Source organism: Trichoplusia ni, chromosome 5, assembly GCF_003590095.1.
Source record: "Trichoplusia ni isolate ovarian cell line Hi5 chromosome 5, tn1, whole genome shotgun sequence".
In the NCBI taxonomy this organism is placed as follows: domain Eukaryota; kingdom Metazoa; phylum Arthropoda; class Insecta; order Lepidoptera; family Noctuidae; genus Trichoplusia; species Trichoplusia ni.
This window is the reverse complement of record NC_039482.1, coordinates 5,859,445-5,882,482: the sequence shown is the minus strand read 5'-3', so window position 1 is coordinate 5,882,482 and position 23,038 is coordinate 5,859,445. Positions and strand designations below refer to the sequence as shown.

General features: G+C 33.6%; 1 protein-coding gene across 6 annotated transcripts in view; it reads left to right on the top strand.

The window, feature by feature from the left end:
* The first annotated feature begins 12,850 nt into the window (after positions 1 to 12,850).
* Positions 12,851 to 23,038, top strand: part of LOC113494197 (A disintegrin and metalloproteinase with thrombospondin motifs 16) — a 130,527-nt gene continuing 120,339 nt past the window's right edge. For 3 of the 6 annotated variants that reach the window (XM_026872408.1, XM_026872405.1, XM_026872406.1), the window contains exon 1: positions 12,853 to 13,520. The gene's annotated coding sequence lies outside the window, so the exon portion shown is untranslated. Of the gene's footprint in view, positions 13,521 to 23,038 lie in introns of all 6 variants that reach the window. The other 3 variants (XM_026872411.1, XM_026872410.1, XM_026872407.1) reach the window with 2 other exon arrangements.

The following is a 23,038-nucleotide window of genomic DNA, read 5'->3' as shown; positions in this document are numbered from 1 at the left end:
ACATGTAGTCTTGACCCTCCCCGTTAGCCTCTTAAAAACAAAATACTCTAAAACAGCTGTGTACATAATTCAATTGTTTATATAAATAAACAAATTTCAAAGCCGTAGTCAATTCCAAAATAAAGTTTCATAAAAACTTTGACCTATTAAACCTTCATACAAGCCTAGCCTATGTCCTTTCACAGGTCTAGACCATGAGTGTACCAAATTTCATTACGATCGGTTCATTAGTTTCGGCGTGAAAGTTATACAGACAGGCAGATACTTTCGCAGTTTTAATATTAGTATGGATAATCGTTGTTTACAATTATGCGTATTTACTAGCGGTGCCCTTAACCTTCCACGTACGACATGTGAAGCTCAAGGTTGAGATGCAATACTTTATAGTTGCTTTATGAGTCATGTTCGCGATAGTGTTGAAGTTAGAAGCAGGGCCGGATTATGTCAAAGCGGGGATTGAAGCAAATTCAGCAAACGGGGCTCGTAGGTCGGCTTTTTGTTCTCAAATTCTCTTGTTACTAACCTGTTGTTGTTTGTTTGTTGTTTGTAGTGCGATGTAAGTAGTAACAATGAACTTGATAGCCGAGTGGTTGATAACTACGGCTACACCAAGCCCACTGAGCGCGACGTGTAGTGTGATCTACGCGTAGGACAAGCATTTGTGTGATCCTTGAATGCTTTTTCTGAGTTTAGGTTTCTTTGTGTTTGTGACTAGAATGTTTGTGAAATTTTCTTTTTGTTAAATTCCTAAATGAGGGAGTGAAAAAAACGTGTTTAGACAGAGTTCTATTTAAAAAATGTGGTACTTCTTTTTATTACATTTAGACAGGCGTTGGAGCGCAGGACCAACCCTCGTTTTCGCGGAGTCAGTAGCATATTTGCTTCTTGTGTTACGTGGCTAATCCGGCACTGGTTGGATGTTAAAGTTAGGATCGTTGTAAACGAGTAGGGTCAATCTGTGACACGTGACGACTTTAGGTTTTGTCCTGAGACTGACATAAAATCGTGAATTTGTGTGGTGGTAGAGTTTCCTTTACGAATGGTTGTAGAGAATAGTGTGGGTCAAGTTTACGTATTTCATTAATCTGTATAGCTTAGGCCATGCTGTGTCGTTCATTTCCATCATTCATTTGTGTACCAACTTCAAATACGATTTTGCTCAAACTTACTAGATAGAAGAAGAAGTTTTGCTTTAAAGCTTCTTCAATTTAGAAGAAGTTGGGAGTATCATCAAAATGAAGAAAGTTTTTTTTCATTTGATCACTATTTAAAAATAATCCATAGACTATAACTTGAAACGAAAACAACATCTAGGGTATATCATTCTTAAAAGCGTCATCTCTGTTACCCTTGTCCACATTCAATTCATAACAAGGTATTACCTAACATCACCATATGCTTTCCTCTCATCTGAAATCCAGTTTTTTTCATCAGCAACCCTGAGTATAAGTACCCATTGTGTGTCGTCCTTAACCTGTGAATTAACAAGTGTGTAGCTACTTGTGTTAATGAATTATGTATGAGGCTGCAATTGGTAGTCATAACCAAGGCAGAGGCATTTTAAATTGAATGGCATGGGAAACTACCATAGACCACCAAAGAGGTTGTTGTTATGTGACTTTTAAGGTGTATGTTTTTTTTTTATCTGTAATTAGTCGCTGGCTGTATGATTTCAGATGAGTTTTTTTTTTGTTTTAATGTTGCGATATGTTATGGTAAAAGGCTGGATTCGCTTGGACTAAAGACTTGAGAATAGATATGAAAAAATATGTTCATAATGCGATTGCATCGTATGAAAGATCTAGACTATTTTGCTACCTTAGCTCTGAATTGTTTTTTTAACCTGACTCTCTGCAGATTTTACTAAAATACTGGTATCTAGAATAGCCCAGACCACTAGCACAGACAGCTAGCGTATTGATCAATGCTTTCAAACTTAGCTGTTATGAGAAGAGAATTGTGTCCTATTGAGAGCCTCACGTATAATATCCTTTAAAACTTTTATTACCAGCTTTAACAATGGAAAAATATTACTATGATATAAATATTCTAAGCTTTATTGCTAGGAACTTTACCAGCTATGACGTAAGGATTCGTCATCGGGTACAAGCAAAAAATCTAAATAATTCACAGTCATAAACAACAAGTATATTTGAACATATTTTGATGGATGGGGCAAAGATTAGTTTCGCCCCATAAGTGTCATGGCGGTTCTAGGTCATTTTTTTCTTAATTCATAAAGTCTTTGAACCCATTACGGCTGGTCTGATTTTAAAACAGATTGATTGCTTTTTAAACTGTATTTTGGCGATTAGTGCATTTTTCTTCCTTATAAAGAATTGGAAATAATGTGATTAATGTTCTAAATTGGGTTTTTCAACGTTCATTAGTATAAATTAGGATGAATTGTTAACTACAATATAATTGATTGCGGCACTGAATAAAACCAAGACACAAATTAAAGATTCAAAACACAAACTTGAGTTTTTTTCTTCTGTTTTTTAATGTCATTCACGGATATTGTCATTGAGGTTTTATATTCTTTATTTAAAAAAGTATGAATGGTATATTAACCGGTCAGGTGTGTCAAAATCGTTATTCAGTCATTTGAGATTAGCACATGGTTCCATTTTCAATCAAAACAAATTAATCATCGTTTTTAGTTTTAATATTTATTTTAAGCCCAACTATGAGCCTTTTTGCCGTTTCTGTCACTTATTTTCACTTAAATATTATTTGTTTCACATCAAAGATGGAATTTGCGGTAATAAAATATATATATATTAACGAGTAACGAGTTATAAGTTCGCTTAATTTCAATCGGGTTGTGTGAATCTTTTCTTATTAAGTATGGAAATTCAAGCTCTAGTCGTTAAATCGGAAAGTAGTTAGATTGTCTTGAAATTTTATTACATTGCACCGCATTTAATATGCAATTGTTTTCACTGTTTTCTCTTCGAATTTTCCGGGTGTTAATTGAATATTGTGACCGTTAAACATAGGAGGGAAGTTGAAGTTATTTTTTCTACTTTTTAGTACCAATTTACTACTTCTTATTAATTTTGTTGAATAAAACTTATTTCTTTTTTGAAGTATAGAAAACTATTTTACTACAAATTTCGCCATTCATTAGTTTAGGAACATGAAAGTTTCTCTAGTCAGGAGCCATTTTTTTGCCTGGTTGAAACGCTAGTGACGGATCGCTCGCGCATGCAAACCGCGACTCTGGCCGGCCTGTGTTATCTCGGACTTCTTCTAGAAGGGTTGGTTTCAACCCTCGCTAGGTCGGACATGCAAGACAACACGTCCGTCTCCTTATTGGCCTGGTAGCTGACCGGGTGACATAATGCCCTCCATACCACCGTCAGACCCGACCTTACGTTGGTTGCACGTCGTCTGTAGTCAGGGGCTTACCACCACGTAATTATTTACTGTTGCCACATCTTAAAGTAATATAAATAATAATATTTTTTTTTTATTTCCAATAGGTGTAGAAAACACTTACAAAAAACACTTAAGATATTATTGAGTTTGTGGAAAAGAGACGGCACTCTACGCCGTGTATAGCTTTGTCACTTTCCCACAATCACATTCATATTACTTTAACAGATGATAGTAATTCAACCCTCTAGAAATATCACAAACTTATCCTATAAAAAAAACACAACTTAACTATAGGAACAAGTATTTCTTCCGTAAAACCAATTGATAGCTCAGCCATTGCGCCTCTCATAAACTGTAATGAGCATAATAACATATCGCATAATTAATGACGCATGCGCACTAACAATTACAGATCATTATAATCAGTTGTGCATAGCCTAAGGCATAGGAAGTTAGGCGGATACTGTGTATTAATACCGTATTTAAGGATTTACTGCATAAAGTATTGTGTGGGAGTATGTTTAGAAATAGCAGAGAGGAGCTTCTTAGTAATTAGTGTTCGAATATAGACCTTATTGCTTGGGAATAAAGGTGCTGCCTATACTCAATGTATATTGGTTCTTCCAGGAAGTCAAAGGATTATTGCTTATTAAAAGTAATTCGCTCAAAAGTAGTTATGTTTGTAATTATACGGTCGTGTTAAGGTATTGATTAATGGTGATGATTGGATAGCTAAATTTTGTGACTCATGGTAGCATAGATATACCATGGGGTCTATCAGCGAAACAAAACATCAAAATGAGAGAAACCATTTTTTTTTTGTAGAGATTGCTGAAAAGCGAGATTAAACACTGTATTGCTCGTAGCGATGTCTAGATGCTAAACTAGTCTAGACTTAAAAAAGTATTTTGTAGCTTGCCCGTATTCTTTTTATTTGGCAATTTAAATTTGAATAAATGTCTTTCAGACGTCATTACTTGGCCAATGGCCAGTGCGGCAGTCCTTTTATAGAAAAAGAAAAAAGATGATAATATAATACTTTTGATGTATCACTTGATTTTTGTATATTTCGGAAAATCCAATAGTCATCTCTTAAATTTATTATCCCGTTTTATGTCCCATTCTAACTGTTATCATAAATCTGCATTCACTGAATAATAAAAGGAAAACAATTAGACTTTACTAAAAAAATAGATTTATGGTGAATATAAAAGTGACTTCATTTGATTTTCCTTATTACGGAGAATAAATAATTGATTTTTAATTGAAATTACTGTAGTCTTAATCTTCCTCTTATTATAAGTACAAAATTATCTAATACATAACTGTATTGTCTATTGTCTAAACAATTCGAGAACAATCTCATTGTATTTGAATTTGACATTTCGAACTTATTGATTTCACTTTTTAAAATTGACAGATGAGATTCAAAATGGCCGCCTTTGTTGAACTCTGAGTGATAAGAGAGATCGATTGTATTATGATATAATGCGTTTATTAAATGCTCTATTATATGCTTGCATGCTTTGTCAGACAGTTTAAATACCGATTTTGATTGGGGCTCTGTCTGTTAGTATATTTTTGTGATTAATAGCAAGAATTTTTAATTGAGATTCTTACAACAGGCGTATCCTATTCTCATTTGCATGCATGCAATACTCGTTTCACGTGGAATAATTTCAAATTACAATGTTTCTATAGTATCATAAGACTCTTGCAATGTGGGTTGATAGTATTTTCTGATGAAAAAATGAATGCATACCACAGAAAATTAAAAAGAAATGACAGATTCAGAGTATTTCAGAATGCGTATAAAATAAAAATAGGTATTAGAATATTCTACGGCAGATTAAGAAACAAATTAAATAAATAAATAAAATAAATGCTGACATCACATACATTGTTCTGAACCCAAGGTAAGTTGCTAAAGCACTTGTGTTATGAAATTCAGATACCACGAAGGTTCCACACACACCCAGACCCGAGTATGTAGAAATGTGATTTTTTTTATTGACCCGACCGGGGATCGAACCCGGGATCTCAGAGCTAGTTCCACCTTGAAACCAGTGGGTACGCCAAAAACTTCAAAACTCAAAAAAAATCCTTACAAAAACGTTCAAGGTAAAATTGGTGCAAAAAATGTCAGGTATTCGGAGGTGCAAAAATACGAAACCATGCAACAGGTCAGCTGTTTCGACAATTAAAACAGGTAAGATATACTAATAATTAACAAAAGATATATTAAAACAACATTTTTTTCGTTTTATTTCAATTCTAAGATTGTTTAATTAACCAGTTCCACATTATCCTCTAATTTAATCGTATGACAACCTTGAAAACGCTTTAAAATGAAACAGGTAGCCGCTGCAGGTTATTTTTAAATCATTCAATGTTAATGATTATTGTAGGTGTCGAACCCAGTATCTGAAGCTTGAAGAGGTCTACACAGACTAACAGGCACTGCTGAAACGGCTCTGCCTGCTGCGGTATCACGGTATGTCGCCGTCCATGCTGGTTGGCTGTGCGTGGCTGATCCGTACAATACCGGAGCGTGGGAGTCCAGGTTTAGAGTCACGAGACTTAGTCATGATTCACGAGCAAACTAGAAGTCTTTGGGGGGGGGGGGGGGTAAAGGTTCTGCCTATTGTAAACCACACGCTTGTGAAAATATATTTTTATCATAATCGAATTGTTTTGAAAAACCTTTGAAGAGCTTAAACAACGATATTTATATACGCATCATAATGCATAATAATATTATGTGAGAAAACGCGGAACTATGGTTTGTCATAATTATGGATAACGTGTTAATAACGTAAATAGCTTGCTCGTGTCAGTAAAGAATCTTCCTGGAAAATCTTCTACCGGGAAAATGTATGATGAATGATAGCCTTGGATTTAGCGATAGTTTGTACAGGCCTGAAGGCCTACTATCACAGCGTTAGTATAAATAAAAAAAAATGATTTTACACTTAAAGTAGTATAAAAAAAAAAACTACGGGAACATAAAAACGGGATAGAAACTACCTTATGTGTTAAATATCGTTACCAACCCGTGTACCAAGTTTCGTCTAAATCCGTTGAGTGGTTTTTTCGTGAAAGAGGAACAAATACACATGCATCCATACATACAAACTTTCGAGTGTATTATATTAGTAGGAAGTAGGAGAGTAGGAATGGTAGGAATTAGTAGGATAAAGGTATGGTTCACTCTTGAATTTGGTAAAAAGTTCAACAACATATTTTCGTATGTGAAGTTTGTGTGTTGGATCTCAGCTATAAAATATCAACTTTCTTAGTGTATAGTTAGTGTGAAATATGTGTGATTAATGTATCTTAACAATTCTTTTTTCTTATGTAGATAAATAATGATAATATTATCATTTGAAACCCGTAAACTTACGTATTTATATTATGAATACTTGATACCTCTATACCTGTTATTTTTATTTAAAATACTTTTGTTCTATTTTAACTCTGAAATCTATCTTCTTCTAAAGTTCTTTATTAGGTACAACTTCAGAGAAAATGATACCACAGAGGGACAGACTCGTCAAACTTATAACATCTCCCTTTTTGCGTCGGGGGTAAAAATATTATTGTTCAAGAATTTGTAAGCCCGTTTGCATCCGTGTGTGTCAAATCACTTCCAAGTGTCAGAGTATTATTTTTGGTGTCTTATTATTTATAACCATGAATCCAGTGACTCGACGGTACTTACGTAAATTAATTTTAAGAAATCAGATACTTTTGGGTTGGGCGGCATGAAGTATGTGTGATAACCGCAAAGTGATGTAAAACCAAAATGATTTTGTATTTTAGGGTTGCACGACACTAGTTAAAATCAAATATTAATTATGAAAAAATATGATAACGTTTGACTTAAATGAATTGGAATAGATCGAAGCATAACGTTATTTTTAAACTAAATAATTGAAGACGAAAATACTAACGTCAAACTATGATTCAATTTTTGCCAATCATATCTCCTAAATAAATATGACGAAATTGTTAATAATTTGGATGATGAAGACATTTTCGGACAGACAGTCCAGTGACATACCACCTTTATATAAATCAGAAACCTGAATCAAACCAGATCGATTCTAAGAAATAGCGAACTCACAAGGTCTTAGAGAAATAAGGAAGTGTCAAAAACTAGAGATATTGTAGGAAAAGCTATGACCGAACGAAGGTTGTGACTGGAAATGAAGTAATACAATTCTGAACCTTATCGTAACAGGATAAGGACGCTATTTACTTATCAGGACCGGTTTGTTTCGCTCAGCTGTACCGTCAACGGCTCAAGTTTTGTAATAAAGAAAAGCAAAAGTCAACCTTAATGCTTAATGATAAGGGCTTTGTCAATGTCAAAGAGTTCATTCATGTGTGGAAGGCTGGTCTCCCACTAAACCTTCGGAACAACACAATAAATGGAAGATGTAAACGGAAGCAACAGACTTCCTACTTCCACGGGATATATCTCAATTTTAAAAGAAACAATTTTATTCACGGCTTTCGCGACTTCGGAAATTAATTGTATGGGTTTTATTTAATTGTCTATATACGTAGCGTGAGTTACTGGTGACCGTTCCTTTAAAATGAGTATGTAAGTGTGTTGTCGAAGGCAATTTCTATATGATATCGATTTCCTTGTATTCGGGTATCCGTGTACGGAACTGGTATTTATTTAGTGATGTTCGGTTGTCCAAATCTCGAAATAAGCATTGTTTGATTCAAGTACGTACCTACTAGGTATTTATCAGTAACTTAACTGACTTAAGGTATTTTACTCAACTCTCTAAATAATAAAGTTTAAATCTTACGTTTCATAATCTTCTGTTTTGGGGTTTAACCAATGTTGTAAGATATAGGCTTTAAGCTAAAAACTAGGTTGTAAAGAATTCCTTGAACTATAAATGTTTGTCTTGAGTCTGGGTGTCTAGCTGTGCATGTGACTTGAATGTTTGTGCATGTTTCTTGACCCCTTAATTAAAGAGACGTATTCATAATTATGAGATGAGCTTAAATATATTTACGAAGCAAAAACAGTCAAAGCAATTGGGTATTTTAGTTATCTCCAAGAAAATACTCAAGTACTTAATGAGTACCCTACCAGTAATTACTGAATACTTAGTAGTTTAATGATATGTCAAATCAAGAGCTATCACAACTTTCGGATTACAAAACAAGCAAAAACTTCGTTTTCGATGCTAACAAATTTAAAATGAGGTTACACAACAATAAAATCTCGTTCTGCATCACACACTAGTTATTGTTAAAAAAAACTGCTAAATAGGTGTTATTTAACTAGTTCGCGTGTTGCTATTATTTCAGTCGACTGATCGTTTCGACCTGAATAGCTACCCCTGACCGGTTGGAGCACGCCATCTACGTTCTTTGTCTGAAACTTTGGGTGCGGAGTTACGTATGAGTTAAGGGGTAGTCACTATCTGGAAATTTCAGTATCTTCTTGAAGGCCGAACCTTATGTAGAGAAAAACTGTTGTGAAAGAAGGACAGCGCACACATGGTGTTTAGACTCTTTCACTACAGGACTTTTTTTTAATTGCTTGTGGTGAGGTAGGCTGTCACTGCTAGCCATGTGACAAACAAAAATCAAATGTATAGAAATGACATGTACAGTTAAAAAAATCACGTACCTTGGAACTTTCATATCAACACATTACACTTTTTTCTATTGATATTACCCAAAGCTGAAAAATCACTACGACTCTAGCGGCTCGACGGTTGCTATGGTGGGAATATGACGGCTTAATCAGAGGGCGGATTTGATACGGTCACTTAGTACTGTCTCATTTTTCAATCATAAATTCTGACTCTATTTATTTTGCTGCTTGCATACAGCTTAAACTTTTGGTGCGCGAGAATTACTGACTCAACTGAAGTCACTATAATAAAGCATAATTAATTAGCATTAAATGTTCATCAGAAATTGACTTTTAGCTTTAATAAGAATAATTTGATTGCTACATTTTATTAGCAATACGAATATTACTGAAATAGAATTGAGTGCGTGAGTCATTTGGGTGAGATTATGAGAATGAAATATTTTCCAAGAGCTGCTTATGAAAGCAATGAAAGTAGTATTTTTTTTATAATAACTTTATTTCATTATCTAGAAATATAGGAATGCGGACTGTGAGTGACGGGTAGCTCACCACCTGATCAGGACCAGGCTTCTGTTTGTATGGAGGATAACAACGCATTGCCATACACCGACACATAAACGCGGATGACGTAGCACGGCGGTTCAGGTTTAGTCAGTAAAAGTCTGACACTACCCATTTCCTCCCCAGAGAGAGTGGGTGTCTAAAAGGATTCCCACGCCTTACCAAAACAAGGAGCAGGACGGCGCGTTGGCGTCTACGCGCGGTCTCAAAGAGACGTCAGCAAGCTCTGTGGGTTGCGGCATTAGGGCTGATGCCTGCTGGGCCAGAAGAATTGTTATACTCACTTCCACTTTGGGTTGAGCGTCAATTTATGATTTGCCATCCAAAAAAAATGGTGCTTCGTACCCCTTTTTGCCATGCCCATACCTTTTCCCACGAAAATTATTATAAGAAGATATATTTTTACGAGTTCCTTTTATTAAATGTATCTTGACACCTTCCGCGAATTAGATTGTAGAGCAGTTGATACAATTAATTAATTAGGTAAAGCAATTTTTCCTTATAGGTGTATTAATTAAAGCCGTTCTATTTTTAATTAGTACGTTTGCGTCAAATATTTTCCTGTTTTTGAAGAAATTTGTTAAAAATCCCCAATTTAGAATAAACATTTGATTTTGTTCTATCATAAACAAAAAATCAACAAAAACAAATCGAATTATTATTTTCCACTCACATATAAAATATAAACATACTCAACAAATACGAACACATTTTAGAGGCCTAAATAGGCATCACCTTAATTACTTTTAAAACTGTTGAATTGGTCAAATAATACCTAAAGCAAGGTCTCAACCTGACGTATATATAACAACATAGATATGTACTTACCACCAATACCACGACAACCTAAAGTAGTATAATTGAAATGGTGCGAGCGGGACAGCGCGCTACATGGTGTAGAGCGGCATCTCTCTTTCACACTTGCAACAATATAACTTGAATATATCTTTATGAAGGTGGTGGAAGGTTCTCTGTACGCGTTAAATGGATGCATCCGTTTATAGATTATTCGAGATTAAGATAATACGATTAACTATTGAAGTATAAATTGCTTTTCGTGTGTATCGGTGTAGCTTCTGTTATAATTCGTTTAGCAATCAATGCCATTCCAGTGATTATTTTTTTTTTGTAGTTGATAAATTGGCAGAACATAATTAGGAAAAACTTATAAGTAGTAGTCACAACTCCCACAAAAACATTATTGTTATTAAAAATGACGAAGGAAGTGGTGAGCTTTAAACTATAATGGGCTCTCTGAGTATAACAGGAAAGAAAATATTAATTATATAATTAAAAAAAAGACGTGATGACTACTTCGTACCCGTCCACAGTCAGACATTGGCTAGCATCTGAACAAAAGATTTGGAAGCCAACCACCAGCTCAGAAAGTCATTTTCATTTAAAGCCAGAAGATCGACTCTCGTACGATATGTGCTAACTTGATTGCTCAAAAATAAATTTAAAGAGTTTATATTTCAATTAGGTAAGGCCTTTTTGGGCCTTTTAAGGGGGGTTTTTTTTTTAAGAAATAGATTCTAAGTACCTATGTGTAAAAAATGTATTTCATGCCAGGATTTTTTAGTAATGAGGATATTTTCTTGTTATTTACAAAAACACTATCCGGTGTTTATGACGAGAACTGGAATTGTATAAAAATAAATATGTTTATCGTCTAATTTTTAATGCAAAATTAAAAGGAACATTAAATTTAAACATTAATTTGGATGACAACACATTCTTTACCGATTAGTCGCGAAATATTTTACTGTTTTTTCATGAATTTTGATAAACAAACATACCTTTAGCATACCATAGGTAGCTACGCAGTAAAATTCATGAACAGTCGGTCCAAAAACATGATGACGTCATTCGTAAAGAATTCTTAAATAGAACAATATTTTTTATAATATACCTATAGGTATTCTGGACTAAACTTTATGATGTACTGGTTTACTTAAATTTCAACGTCCAACTGTACTTATACTCCAAGTGCAATATAAATTACGTACTGTTAATAATTTCGTTGTGTGTTTGTAGTTGACCACAAATTATTAAACCTCTTATCCTTCAGAATCCTCATGGACACCCACTCCCTCGGGGGAGGATATGGGTAGTGTCAGACTCTTACTGACTAAACCTGAACCGCCGTGCTACGTCATCCGCGTTTTTGTGTCGGTGTACGGCAATGCGTTGCAATCGTTCATACACTTATCAGCTCTCCTATTCTACATGTTAGCTCTTCAGTAAGATAACTCCGCAAGACTGCATACAATTTATTAGTGATACTAGCTGTTGCCCGCGACTTCGTCCCCGTGGGTAGATAGAAGATAAAGTTATGATTATATCTGCCCTGATTTTTTCACATTTTCCATTGTATCTTAGCTTCTATTAGTAGCAGCGTGATGGTTTATAGCCTAAAGCCTTCCTCGATGAATGGTCTATTCAACACAAAAATAATTTTTCAATTTGGACCAGTCGTTCCTGAGATTAGAGCGTTCAAACAAACAAACTCTTCAGCTTTATATATTACTATAGACTATAGACTATAGATTAACCAAGTGACCCCCTTAGTAAACCTCTACAAATTGACCCTCGATAGTAGTAATAGCCCCTTAAGCCCTTGACAACTACGTTCAGCAGTCTTCGGTCAAACAAAAAGACTACCCCGATAGGGCAACATAGCTTCGGATGAATATATAGATGAAGCATCACCGTATTCTCTCTGTGAATGGCAAATCTTTTTTTAAAACGACTCCCGCACTAACGAATTTAGTCCTTCTGTCGCGGGGGGTTTCACAAACATACAATTCACATGCACAAAGACACCTAGACTCAGAACAAGCATTCGTGGTTCGCACAATTGAACCCGCGACAATTCGTCGCATAAAGTGGGTTTGGCGTGATGACCTCAACCACAGTCAAATTGGCACTATTCTTATCATTTTAAGCATTTTTCTAACACAAAAATTGATAATTAAGTACGGGGCAGAACACTTATGGTCAATACAATGAATTTCCAATTATTGTATGGGCAAAATGCGTAAAAGAATACGAATAATTTCAAATTTAATCCAACTGCCATTCATTCACAGGCCGTTGTAAATAGTTGAATCGGGACCCAGGTGAATTCGATGTCGATTAAGACCTTTTTTACATTACTTGTTGTATGACTGTTAAACAAATTTGTATCTCACTTAATGTTTAGTGCTAATCAACTAAATGTAAGTAAAAATCTGATAAATTTCCGAATAGGATACTAACTTTCGCAGAAACAGAGTATAGTTTCCAACAGATTTGTCGCTAAGGAAACTCTCTATAATAATCATCAACCGACTTTAGTGACATTAGAAAAGCTGCTGAAAAAAGTACTGTCTGATTTTTAACGTTGCTTTTAAACAGATTAACTGTATGGAAAATCACATGCACGGGTCAACTGTCTTAACTGTTTACATTACCTAGACTTACTGTTAAGTTTTTAGTTTTAATACTTCCTAAAGCATCGACATTTATCATCGACTATTTAGAGACACGGCTGTCTATGGTAATGGTAAATAATCACCGGCATTACTGGCTAACCGTTAAAAGCTCGAAGAAAACCAAAAACTAACGGGAAACGGGACTCAGGTAAGGTTCAGGTTCCATTTTCAAAAAGCCGTCGCGCCCCACTCTTGAAAAGCGAAGGTTTTATTACGTGGGGAGGCGCTCGCGCACGCCAGTCGCAGCCAGTCGCCCGCTCGCCGTCGCAAGCGCCGCACGCGCCGCGCGGCAATAGTTTTCCTTTACACACGGAAAAATTGTGTCGCGAGTGCGTTTGAACCTTTAAAAAAGACCCTGTGCCCATTCACCCAATGAAGGATTATGTGCATGGCTGACAAGTGTTTCGACTGTGATTTTCTGTACGTCAGTGCTCCCGGTCCTCCCTCTCTCCGTTAACCCTTACACGGTGAGTATATTATGCAACGCCAGTCGGAACTCTTACTGAAAGTTGCGAAAGGATTTTTGTTGAAATATCCGCCCGGGGCGCTAATGGCCGCCTTATTAGAATACACGTAAATAAATGCACATACGGCTGGCCATTTTATTTGTGTATTTGTCTGTTCGACATCGATCCGGTTTTTTCTGTAGCTTTACTTAATAGGTTTGTGTCTGATCGGAAGGTCATAGACGTGTTACCGCTAACTTACGTAAAGTTTTATAACAAACATAAAATTTATGTTTAATCTTTCTCGCAAATTGTTAATTAAAACGCAAAACACCAAGTGTTTAAAAGGATTTCTCGGAATTAATTATCATAAAACTTAAAAAAATAAAAACAAATATTTAAATGTCGATAAAGATAAGTTGTCAGTAAAATCATTAACATATGTTATTTATTGTCAAAAGAGTTTGTAACGTGACACCCTTAGGGCACTACTAATGTAACACAACACACTCTATATTCACTCGCACGTAAAACAATTACGAGCTGTTGGTTGCCAGTGGTTACCCAAGCCAGTGCCAGCGTTTGGCAATTATTTAATTAAACAGTGTTTGTAAATAAAAATGCAATCAAGCTGAATGATTGTAAAACGTTTTTTTTTTATGATAGTGGTTATTAAAGTAGCTGACAAGTAGATTTAGATTACATCAAATACAATTATGGATTTCATTGTAATTTTTCAATCAAATTGTATTGAAATTGGGTATTGAAAAAATTTCTTAAGTTAACAATTTGTAAACGGCAAAGGCTCTCGATCAAAGCAATTTATTTATTTGAGCTTTAAAAAAACTGAAAATGAAGTGGCATTATAAAAATAAAAATAGTGGTAAACGGTAATCAAATCATTCCTAACTAAGAAATTTACATGCGATTTTCTAACTGAAATGAAACTGAAACTAGTCAAACATTTTCTTAATTCTTTTTTGTTTGAAATAGTTTCAAATCTAAAAAATCTTGGTAAAATGAACAATTACAAAAACAAAATATTTACCAATCCTAAATATTTACACACCAATCGAGTTACATTAGTATTAAATTCAAACTTAAAAAAAAAGATCTTAACAAAGTTTCCATTAAAACTTAATATACATCAAATCGTACAAGAATCTGTCTTTCCTAAAGTTTTAAATATTTTATTGAATCTATAATCCGGTCACTTGTAGAACCAGTATGGCAACCTTTGAACTGTAAAGGTGGTGTCATGTGCGAAATCGCGGTGTTTTTGGCTAAAATACACGAGTTTATTTAAAAAAAATGTTTTCGTCTCATGACACAACACGAGCCTTCATGTAACGTCAAAAGAGGTATTTGTTGAAATATATAAATGTAGGATAATGGTGGTTAATCATTTACAGTAACATGGATAATGTAAATAACCTTAAAAAATTGGTAACGAATTTAAAATAATAAATCGATGAATTATTTTACATTAAATCTAAAAACAATTAATAATATTTAAAGTTAAAAAAAATACAGAAAAAGAAAATTTCATAACTCCATTCGTATTGTATCTTCAACTATTTTAAATTCAGATACGATCGACTACCTCGACATATCGCAACCAAGTGGCATATTAGCAAAAAGAAAAGATTTTAATGCAAATAACATTTTTGAATACTGGCAGCAATAATTTAAGTGTCCAAAAAACGTGTAAAACCCAAAGGCTTTTTTAAATATAAAGTTACGAGTGAGTCATTGTCAAGAGCCTTACTCTGTACGGTTCCAAATTTAAACAGTCCATAATGTATTCTAGTCTTGTGTGCCAGTAACATATCGAATGTTAAACTAATACGATCTTCATTTGTTTCTTTTAAGGCTAATCAATCATAAATACTGTTTGGTATATAAACTCTTTTGGGCATCATTGTGGCTTCCATTTTGAAATGAGATTCATTTCTTGCCGCCATTAAGTAATTGATGAAGCTTGTGTGTTTTTGATTAAAATGTTTTAAATGTCATTGCATTACTAAAATATGCACATTTTTTATTTCAATAATTTCTTTTATTATTTTTATTAGAAAAAATAAAGATATTAATTATAGTTGTTGGTACACGTTATGAACATGTCCTAAGGTCGTCGTCGACTAGTTTCTGTGTTGACTTCGTCTACGTTGTATAAATATTTAAGGACCGTTGGTGTCAAGCGGATTCTCTTGTTTGACGTTTTCATGTTACATCATCAGTATTAGAGCAAAAACACTGATTTTGGTGCATTTTAGTAGACAAATCTAGATATTAGGGGGAAGACAGTTAAGAGTTTGAAAATCGATTGTCTATTTAATTAGGGTAGAGAAAAAATCGGTGACAGTTTTATTAATGCCGTGTGCTTAAATGTTTACGTGGAACATTACAAAGCTATCACTCTTAGTTCAATTTGACATTTGTATTAAAAGCTAATACAACCTACAAGGGATTATATTCGCCTAGTCAATATCGTAACTTCGAAAATAGAATCTCATCGATTATGGTACTCTATTCATCTATACTAATATATAAAGCGTTTGTTTGTTTGATTGAACGCGCTAATCTCAGGAACTACTTGTTCAAATTGAAAAAATATTTTTGTGTTGAATAGACCATTCATCGAGGAAGGTTTTAGGCTATATGCCATCAGGCTGCGGCTAATAGGAGCAAAGATACAATGGAAAATGTGGAAAAAACAGGGAAAATTATTCATCTTCGAGGGCTTCCGTTCAAAAATACCTAACTTATATCTTCTAACTAATCTTCTAATCGTGGGCAACAGCAAGTTATGAATAAAACATAGAACACAATTCATCTATTGTCTTTACCACAGACTAAAAATCTTACATCACGTCATACGATCCAGCAAGGCAATTGTTTTTGGAGAGTGTTTTTTTATTTACATTAATTGAATCGACACAATTATTCAATGGAAAACAGTGAAACGTCAATCATTTAATCATCCATAAGTCCTATGCTGTTGTCTGTATGTCACTTTAAAGTGCATAATAGATGTTTAAATATTTCATATGCCCGTAAAAGTTAAATTGATCGATCTTCGATTTTTGATCACGAAATAAAACGATTTATTATTTTCACTTAAAACTGTTTTAGTTTTATCTTCAAGAAGCAAATAAAAATAATGCATTTTATACGACCGTAGAAAATAAAGAATATATTAAATAAAGTATTTAGTATTAAAACACGGGTTTTATCTAAAAACAATAAAATATTGATATTTGTGTAAGCATGCTCAATTTGCGCCATTCTTGCTTTGTGTTTTATTTTCATATATTTTATTATTAAGAATATTTAAATTATTCGCTAGTGTTTGCGTATTTTTATTGTTTTAATATAGACAAATAAATTTTAATGACTTTGGTATCGATATCATATTTTTAGTTAGTAATTATAATGCAAAAAAGGCGCAAAAATTAACGCGAAAAAGAACAAAATTTAAAAATTGTTTCGCTTTACGGATTGAATAGAATCAATTAATTTTTAATAATCGTATTATAATAATGAATAATTCATAGTATTCAACTTTGGAACTTGTCTTTTGCATGTAGATAAGGCTTAATACACACTGTCGCGCGTTGTGTTGCGGTTAGCAATAATGACTCTTGTGAAGTCTTGCCTTTTTTACAAGTCTATGAGACACAAAGAAGGAACAGCTAAGTAAAAGATACATACATACATAGTTAGAGTAATTGATGATAAGAAGGTCGACTATTGGGGTAAACTTCTAGAGGCAACAAATTTAATTATGACTGAATTTACAAAAGTGACATAGATTGTAGAAAAAAAATACCCTGAAACAACATAAAACTGTTTTAAAATATATATTTGAACATTCTAAACTTAGTTATGTACGTTCTTAAAGTTTGTCTAATCTGTTTGCCAACATTTAAATCGCGCCTGTCTGCTCACAGCCTTAAAGAGGTCATAAGGTGAGTCTGGTGAATGCGATGTAGCTTAGAAATTATCTACATTATAAGAATATGGCGCTTAAGGCAGTAAATAACGCCAATAATGTTCGGGAGATCAGGTATATCGAATTAATGAGTTATTATTAACCTTCTATAATGTTAAACATTGTTTGAGCAGGTTTGTTTTGTAAAAATAGATCGTTAATTTGAGATGGCAATACTTTTCAATCGCGGACCAATCTGTGTTTTTTTTTTAATTATCTCACAAGAAAATAAGTTTTTTTTTCACCAAAGAGGATTTATTTATTGCCGAAGAAAGTTAGTTGTCTGTTATGAAACATTCTAAATTCAAATAAAATTTAGACACTTTGTTTGTAGTTTGTTTTACAATATTTAATTACCGTTCGAGTATAAAGTCTTGAAAAGCAATAAAATAATGTGTTTTTTGGATATTACCCCATACGGGTATTTTCCTGTTTTGTGGGTATTTTTATGAGACTACCAAATGGGAAAATCTATTATAATTGACAAATGTGAATTCTTACGATTTTTTTATGAATCTTAAAAAAAATAACTTCTATTTACAAAAGTGGTAGGTATTTTAAATCGGATAGGGTTTTTTAAAAACGTGTTGTAGAAAATAAATGAATTATAATGACTTTCGAAATTATAAATTTCATTGTGATTTTTTATTAGATTTTTTAAATGGAAATATGCGTATTTCATTTTTCTTTTCCATTTTGAAAGCGTAATATATGGGTAACATCTTTGTTGTTGACGTTGTGAACATGAAGCTATTTAAATCAGCCTTTTTTTGCAAGCATAAAGTTCCTACTTGCGTAATGACAGTAAGATGGGACATTATAAAAACATGTGAAGGAAATAGGAAGAGATTTACTTGGAGATTGAGCTATTAACTAACTGTCATCTTTTTACTTTATTAAACGTATGGGTTAAAGCTTTTTGCATGTAATAGTAAGACGAGGAGTTAAAGTGAGGTTATGTTTCCTTAAATTTTGTTAAATTGAAGTATGAATTATAGTTTCACCTGGGGAATTTTGAAAAGTATTGATATAGGATAAGGAAAATGTTACTTGTTAATGCTACTTGCTGTAAGGTATATTTCGTTTTTAGTATAATAGTATAAATTCATTTTCCTAAAAACGTTATTTGAAAACCTTATCAAATGGAATGTTAGACGACCTCCGTGGTCGAGTGGCGTACGCACCGGTTTCAAGGTGTCGCTAGCTCTGAGGTCCCGGGTTCGATCCCCGGTCGGGTCAATGTAAAAATTCACATTTCTACATTGTCTCGGGTCTGGGTGTTTGTGGTACCTTCGTTGTATCTGAATTCCATAACACAAGTGCTTCAGCAACTTACTTTGGGTTCAGAACAATGTATGTGATGTTGTCCGCATTTATTATTTATTAATGTAAAATACTCTAGATTCTTAATACGTTATTTACAAAAAAAAACATATATTCAAAATTCGAATACGGAAATGAACAGAACGCGCCCGAGTGCGCGTGAGTGGTCTTGTGCAAAACATCGTGAAAACTTGTTACCATTGCGTTTTGCACAAAAAACGTTGTGAAGTTGTGATAACACTGCGTTGTGCACGAAACTCAACGTAACCGCTGTTTGTTAATTGTTATCGCCGTTTAGGGCGGGTTTCGTAAATCTGTAAGTTAATCTAAGTTGTTATGTAAGGAACTTTTTAATCTTGTATCGAAATTTATAAGAGTTTCGAACTTTTTTAATTAAAGTAGAATGTTTGTAGTAAAGTTTGGTGAAAATCGAGTTGGTCGCGAAACTAGTCGGGCTTTCCCGACAAAAGAAGATGAATTAACTGTTTTTAAATATACAATTGTGAGTCTACCTGGCGAAAGTAATTACTTATTATAATATTCGGCATTCTGTATTCATATACCTAAATTCTAAAGAGTTTATTTAACATGTAATTAGGGCACATTTTTACTATCAGTCTGTTCCTACCCAATATTAAGATAAAATAATATCAAATGAAGTAGAGCAGAGGTTATCACGCTTCATACAGTAAGTCTGATACTAAAACATTTTATTTGACACGCTCTTATCAACCGACATTGTTAAATCGCGATATGACACGTTCCAAGATGTTCTGATTGTGTTTTATCTTATGTGATTCATTAATAAGTTCTGTTGTATTCTGTCAAACGTGACGTTTCATGTATCTGGCAGTTTTAGTTTCTAACCGAATGAAAATAAAAAGATATATAGATAACTTATTTTTTTAAATCAGGGTACTTGGAATGGTTCAGTAAGTGTTGAGGTTTGAGTGCGTTTTGCTATGTAAATAATAAAAATGCAAATGAAGAAAGGTACTCTAGTCGCAGAAAAAAATATCAATGATGATGTGAAAAGTTAAAAATAGCCGAGTACGGTTCGATGTTAATAATAAATACAAAATAGCTTAATCTTTTGAATATAAAAATAAATAATATAAATATACGACCCTTTGCATCGTAATTATGAGGAGACCAAAAACAACCAGTTAACATACAACCGGATCGTATTACAAAAATACCTTTCTGGCTATATTTGTAATAATTTGTATCATAACGATCATATACCACGAAATTTCTACAGCTCAAACAACACGTAATACATACGTAATTCTTACAAAAAAAAGTGACAATCCGCCATCTTGGGCCGCACGTGTAAACGTCACATTCATAAATTGAACACTGGCCACTTGGCGCGAAGGAAATGGCGCGCAAATGAAAACCAGTTGGCGACACCGCGGCTTATAATTATCATAAACAATGTTAAGGAAGGTAATTGTATGAAATTATACGAAATCTATTTACAATCTTCTTGTAATGGTAGCAGTATTGAATAATAGGAATAACCCGTGACTTTTAATAGGAAGACATGCAATCCCTTATGGTAGAGGTGCGATTTTCTTTTCGCAATTTCATCTAAGCTAGCGGCTGATTGTACAAAAGTTATTTTTTTTAATTAAAGTTGAATGATGCCTATTTTACGACCAGCCTTGTCGCTAGTTAACCGATATTCGACTTATACACAAAGCTTTATTTAAAGAACAATAAAAACTCCTTTTTCCTTTGTCCTTGCATAGCTTAACATCTACCGTAGAATCTTTAGTACTTGATCGTTTTAAGATAAAAACGGTATTTAAGTAACGGATATATTTAATTTACCTAATTGTGATTTAATGATGACTTCGTATATAATTTTAAAGTACTATGTATTTATGTTGTTTTATCTTTTGTTTTTTTTTAAATAGTTATCTCGTTTGAAAAGTAAGGTGTTTACTGTGTTTAGGCGACGATAATACACGATATTTTTGTAAGCCCCGATACAAAAAGGGTGGTGTTATAATTTTGACCGTTATGTGCGTGTCTCTCTGTGGCATAGCACTTAAAGGATTTTCCTTAAGGAATCATGGGTTCGTTTCTAGAAGGCTGTTATGAGCTTCACTATTTAACTCATGTGGTGCATCGTAGCTCCTTAATGGGTGCACTGATTTAGATTCAGAATCAAAAAAACAAAGACTAGATCTGTGTTTTTTTTCTTTTTTAGCTAAATGTCTAAAAGCCTTTTTGGGATTTGTTGATTTTACCAACATCAATAAATTGGTGCTATAAGTTTCAATAATACAAAAAAAATACACTCACAGTAGCACCCAGCCTGACCTTTTTCATGAAACTCATGCAACAAACAGCGTGACCTTTTGCATTACAAAGTGACAAAAAAATGTCACCGTCACTTTATTAAGTATTATTAAATATGATATTGCAGTAGAAAAACCAGGGTATGTAGGTCAACCCTAATCTTGCATAAAAAAGCATACTCGCGCCTGTTCAGTAGAGCGTTGTCGGTTGCCGCAATGCGCCCGCGCCGCTGGTTGGCCAACTCGGTTGCTGCTTGAGAAATTGGCAACCCTGAAGAAAATTAGGGGACATTATCTATGCTATCATTTTTTATTAAGGTAATAGGTCAGTTTTTGATGATTTGAATTTCTCTTTTGCTTTCTTTTGAGGAAAAAGTATTTGAAAATGTGATGGTACAGTTGAAGGGGGTCGTGTGTCGGTGATGACAAGAAAAAATCGGACCTATATCACAGGAAATAGAGTCGCTTTTGATGTAAATTTTATCATTGATAAGAGGTACGGTGTTTTTCTTAAAAGCTAAGGGTTTCATATAAAGTTTTATTAAGCTTGACTAACGCTGTTGTGGAAACGAGAAACTATTATAGCAATAAACATTGTAGCGACAGTTTTAGGTTGTTTACTAACTCATAGTACAGGTTCCGTAGCTTGTCTTAAGCGGAAATCTAACCCTCAGCTACCGACGGCCAAGTATCAGTTCTTGGCAATGTACCAATGTACTACCGGAATATGTTAATTTGTAGTTTCATAACAACTCGCTTACCGAATCGCCGACCGAATGTCTGAGGAACGGTAATCGGTAGTGTTCAATACTGAAATTACTTTAAGGAAAATAAAAAGCCACATATGAAGTATATATAAAACTATTAACTGACCCAGCAAACGTTTTTTTGCGTAATAAATGATTTCTAGTTTTATGTATTTTTTTTGGCTACATTGTAAAAAAATAAAAACAGAAAAAGTCGTCAAAAAATAAAATATTTTTTTTAGTGTGGCCAACCCTTGTCACTTAGGGGTATGAAAAATAGATGTTCTATTCTCAGTCCTACGCAATATGTATACAAAATTTCATAAGAATCGGTCGAACCGTTTCGGAGGATAGGGTAACTAACATCGTGACACGGGAATTTTATATATTAGAAGAATATGTATTAACTAAGTGTATAGAACACGATAAAAAGGGGTGAATAGAGTACTAGTATCAAGGGGAAAATATAAAATTGTGTTTACTTTAGAGTCGGTCGCATGTGTTTTCTTAAATAAAAATAATTAAACACAATTGTTTCATAAACAGCTTGATAATTTTCATATACTTAAGCTTTTTGGTTTTGTCATGTGAAACGTAAAAATCTCAATAAAAGTCTATTTCTATTCACTCCAAAAATAACTTTAATAGGTTATAATAGAGATTATCTATTTCTTGGTGTTTCTTGGCCTTTTTGACAAATACATATGACTTAGTAAAGTTTATTCTTGTTTTTAATTTGTTTAAGTCGCGATTTATTTTGAATTGAGACAAAAATTCACACTATAATCATTTTGTCTTTTAAAGTCCTTAAAAACTTGAGGAAAAGTAAGTATTTCTAAAATGAATATCAGTTTATTTGACATTGCCATTTACTGTTAGACATTTTTGTGTACAAATCGTATTTGGCAATTATCGAGACACGAGCGATGTTGACTAACCGAATATAACCTACGGAGGCTTATGCAAAATAAATGTTCTGTTGTTTCCAAGGTAAGTGTTCTGGTTAGTAACAAGACATTAAATGTGCTAACAATATTTGAAAGACAGCATTTTGATTCTTTTCTTTTTTTCTAAAGAAGTTGAAATAGAAGTTCCAGTTTAAACAAATGTATTATTGTTATTTAATTAAATTGTTTTTTTGTGAGTCCGTTTGGTACCGAAAGAAGA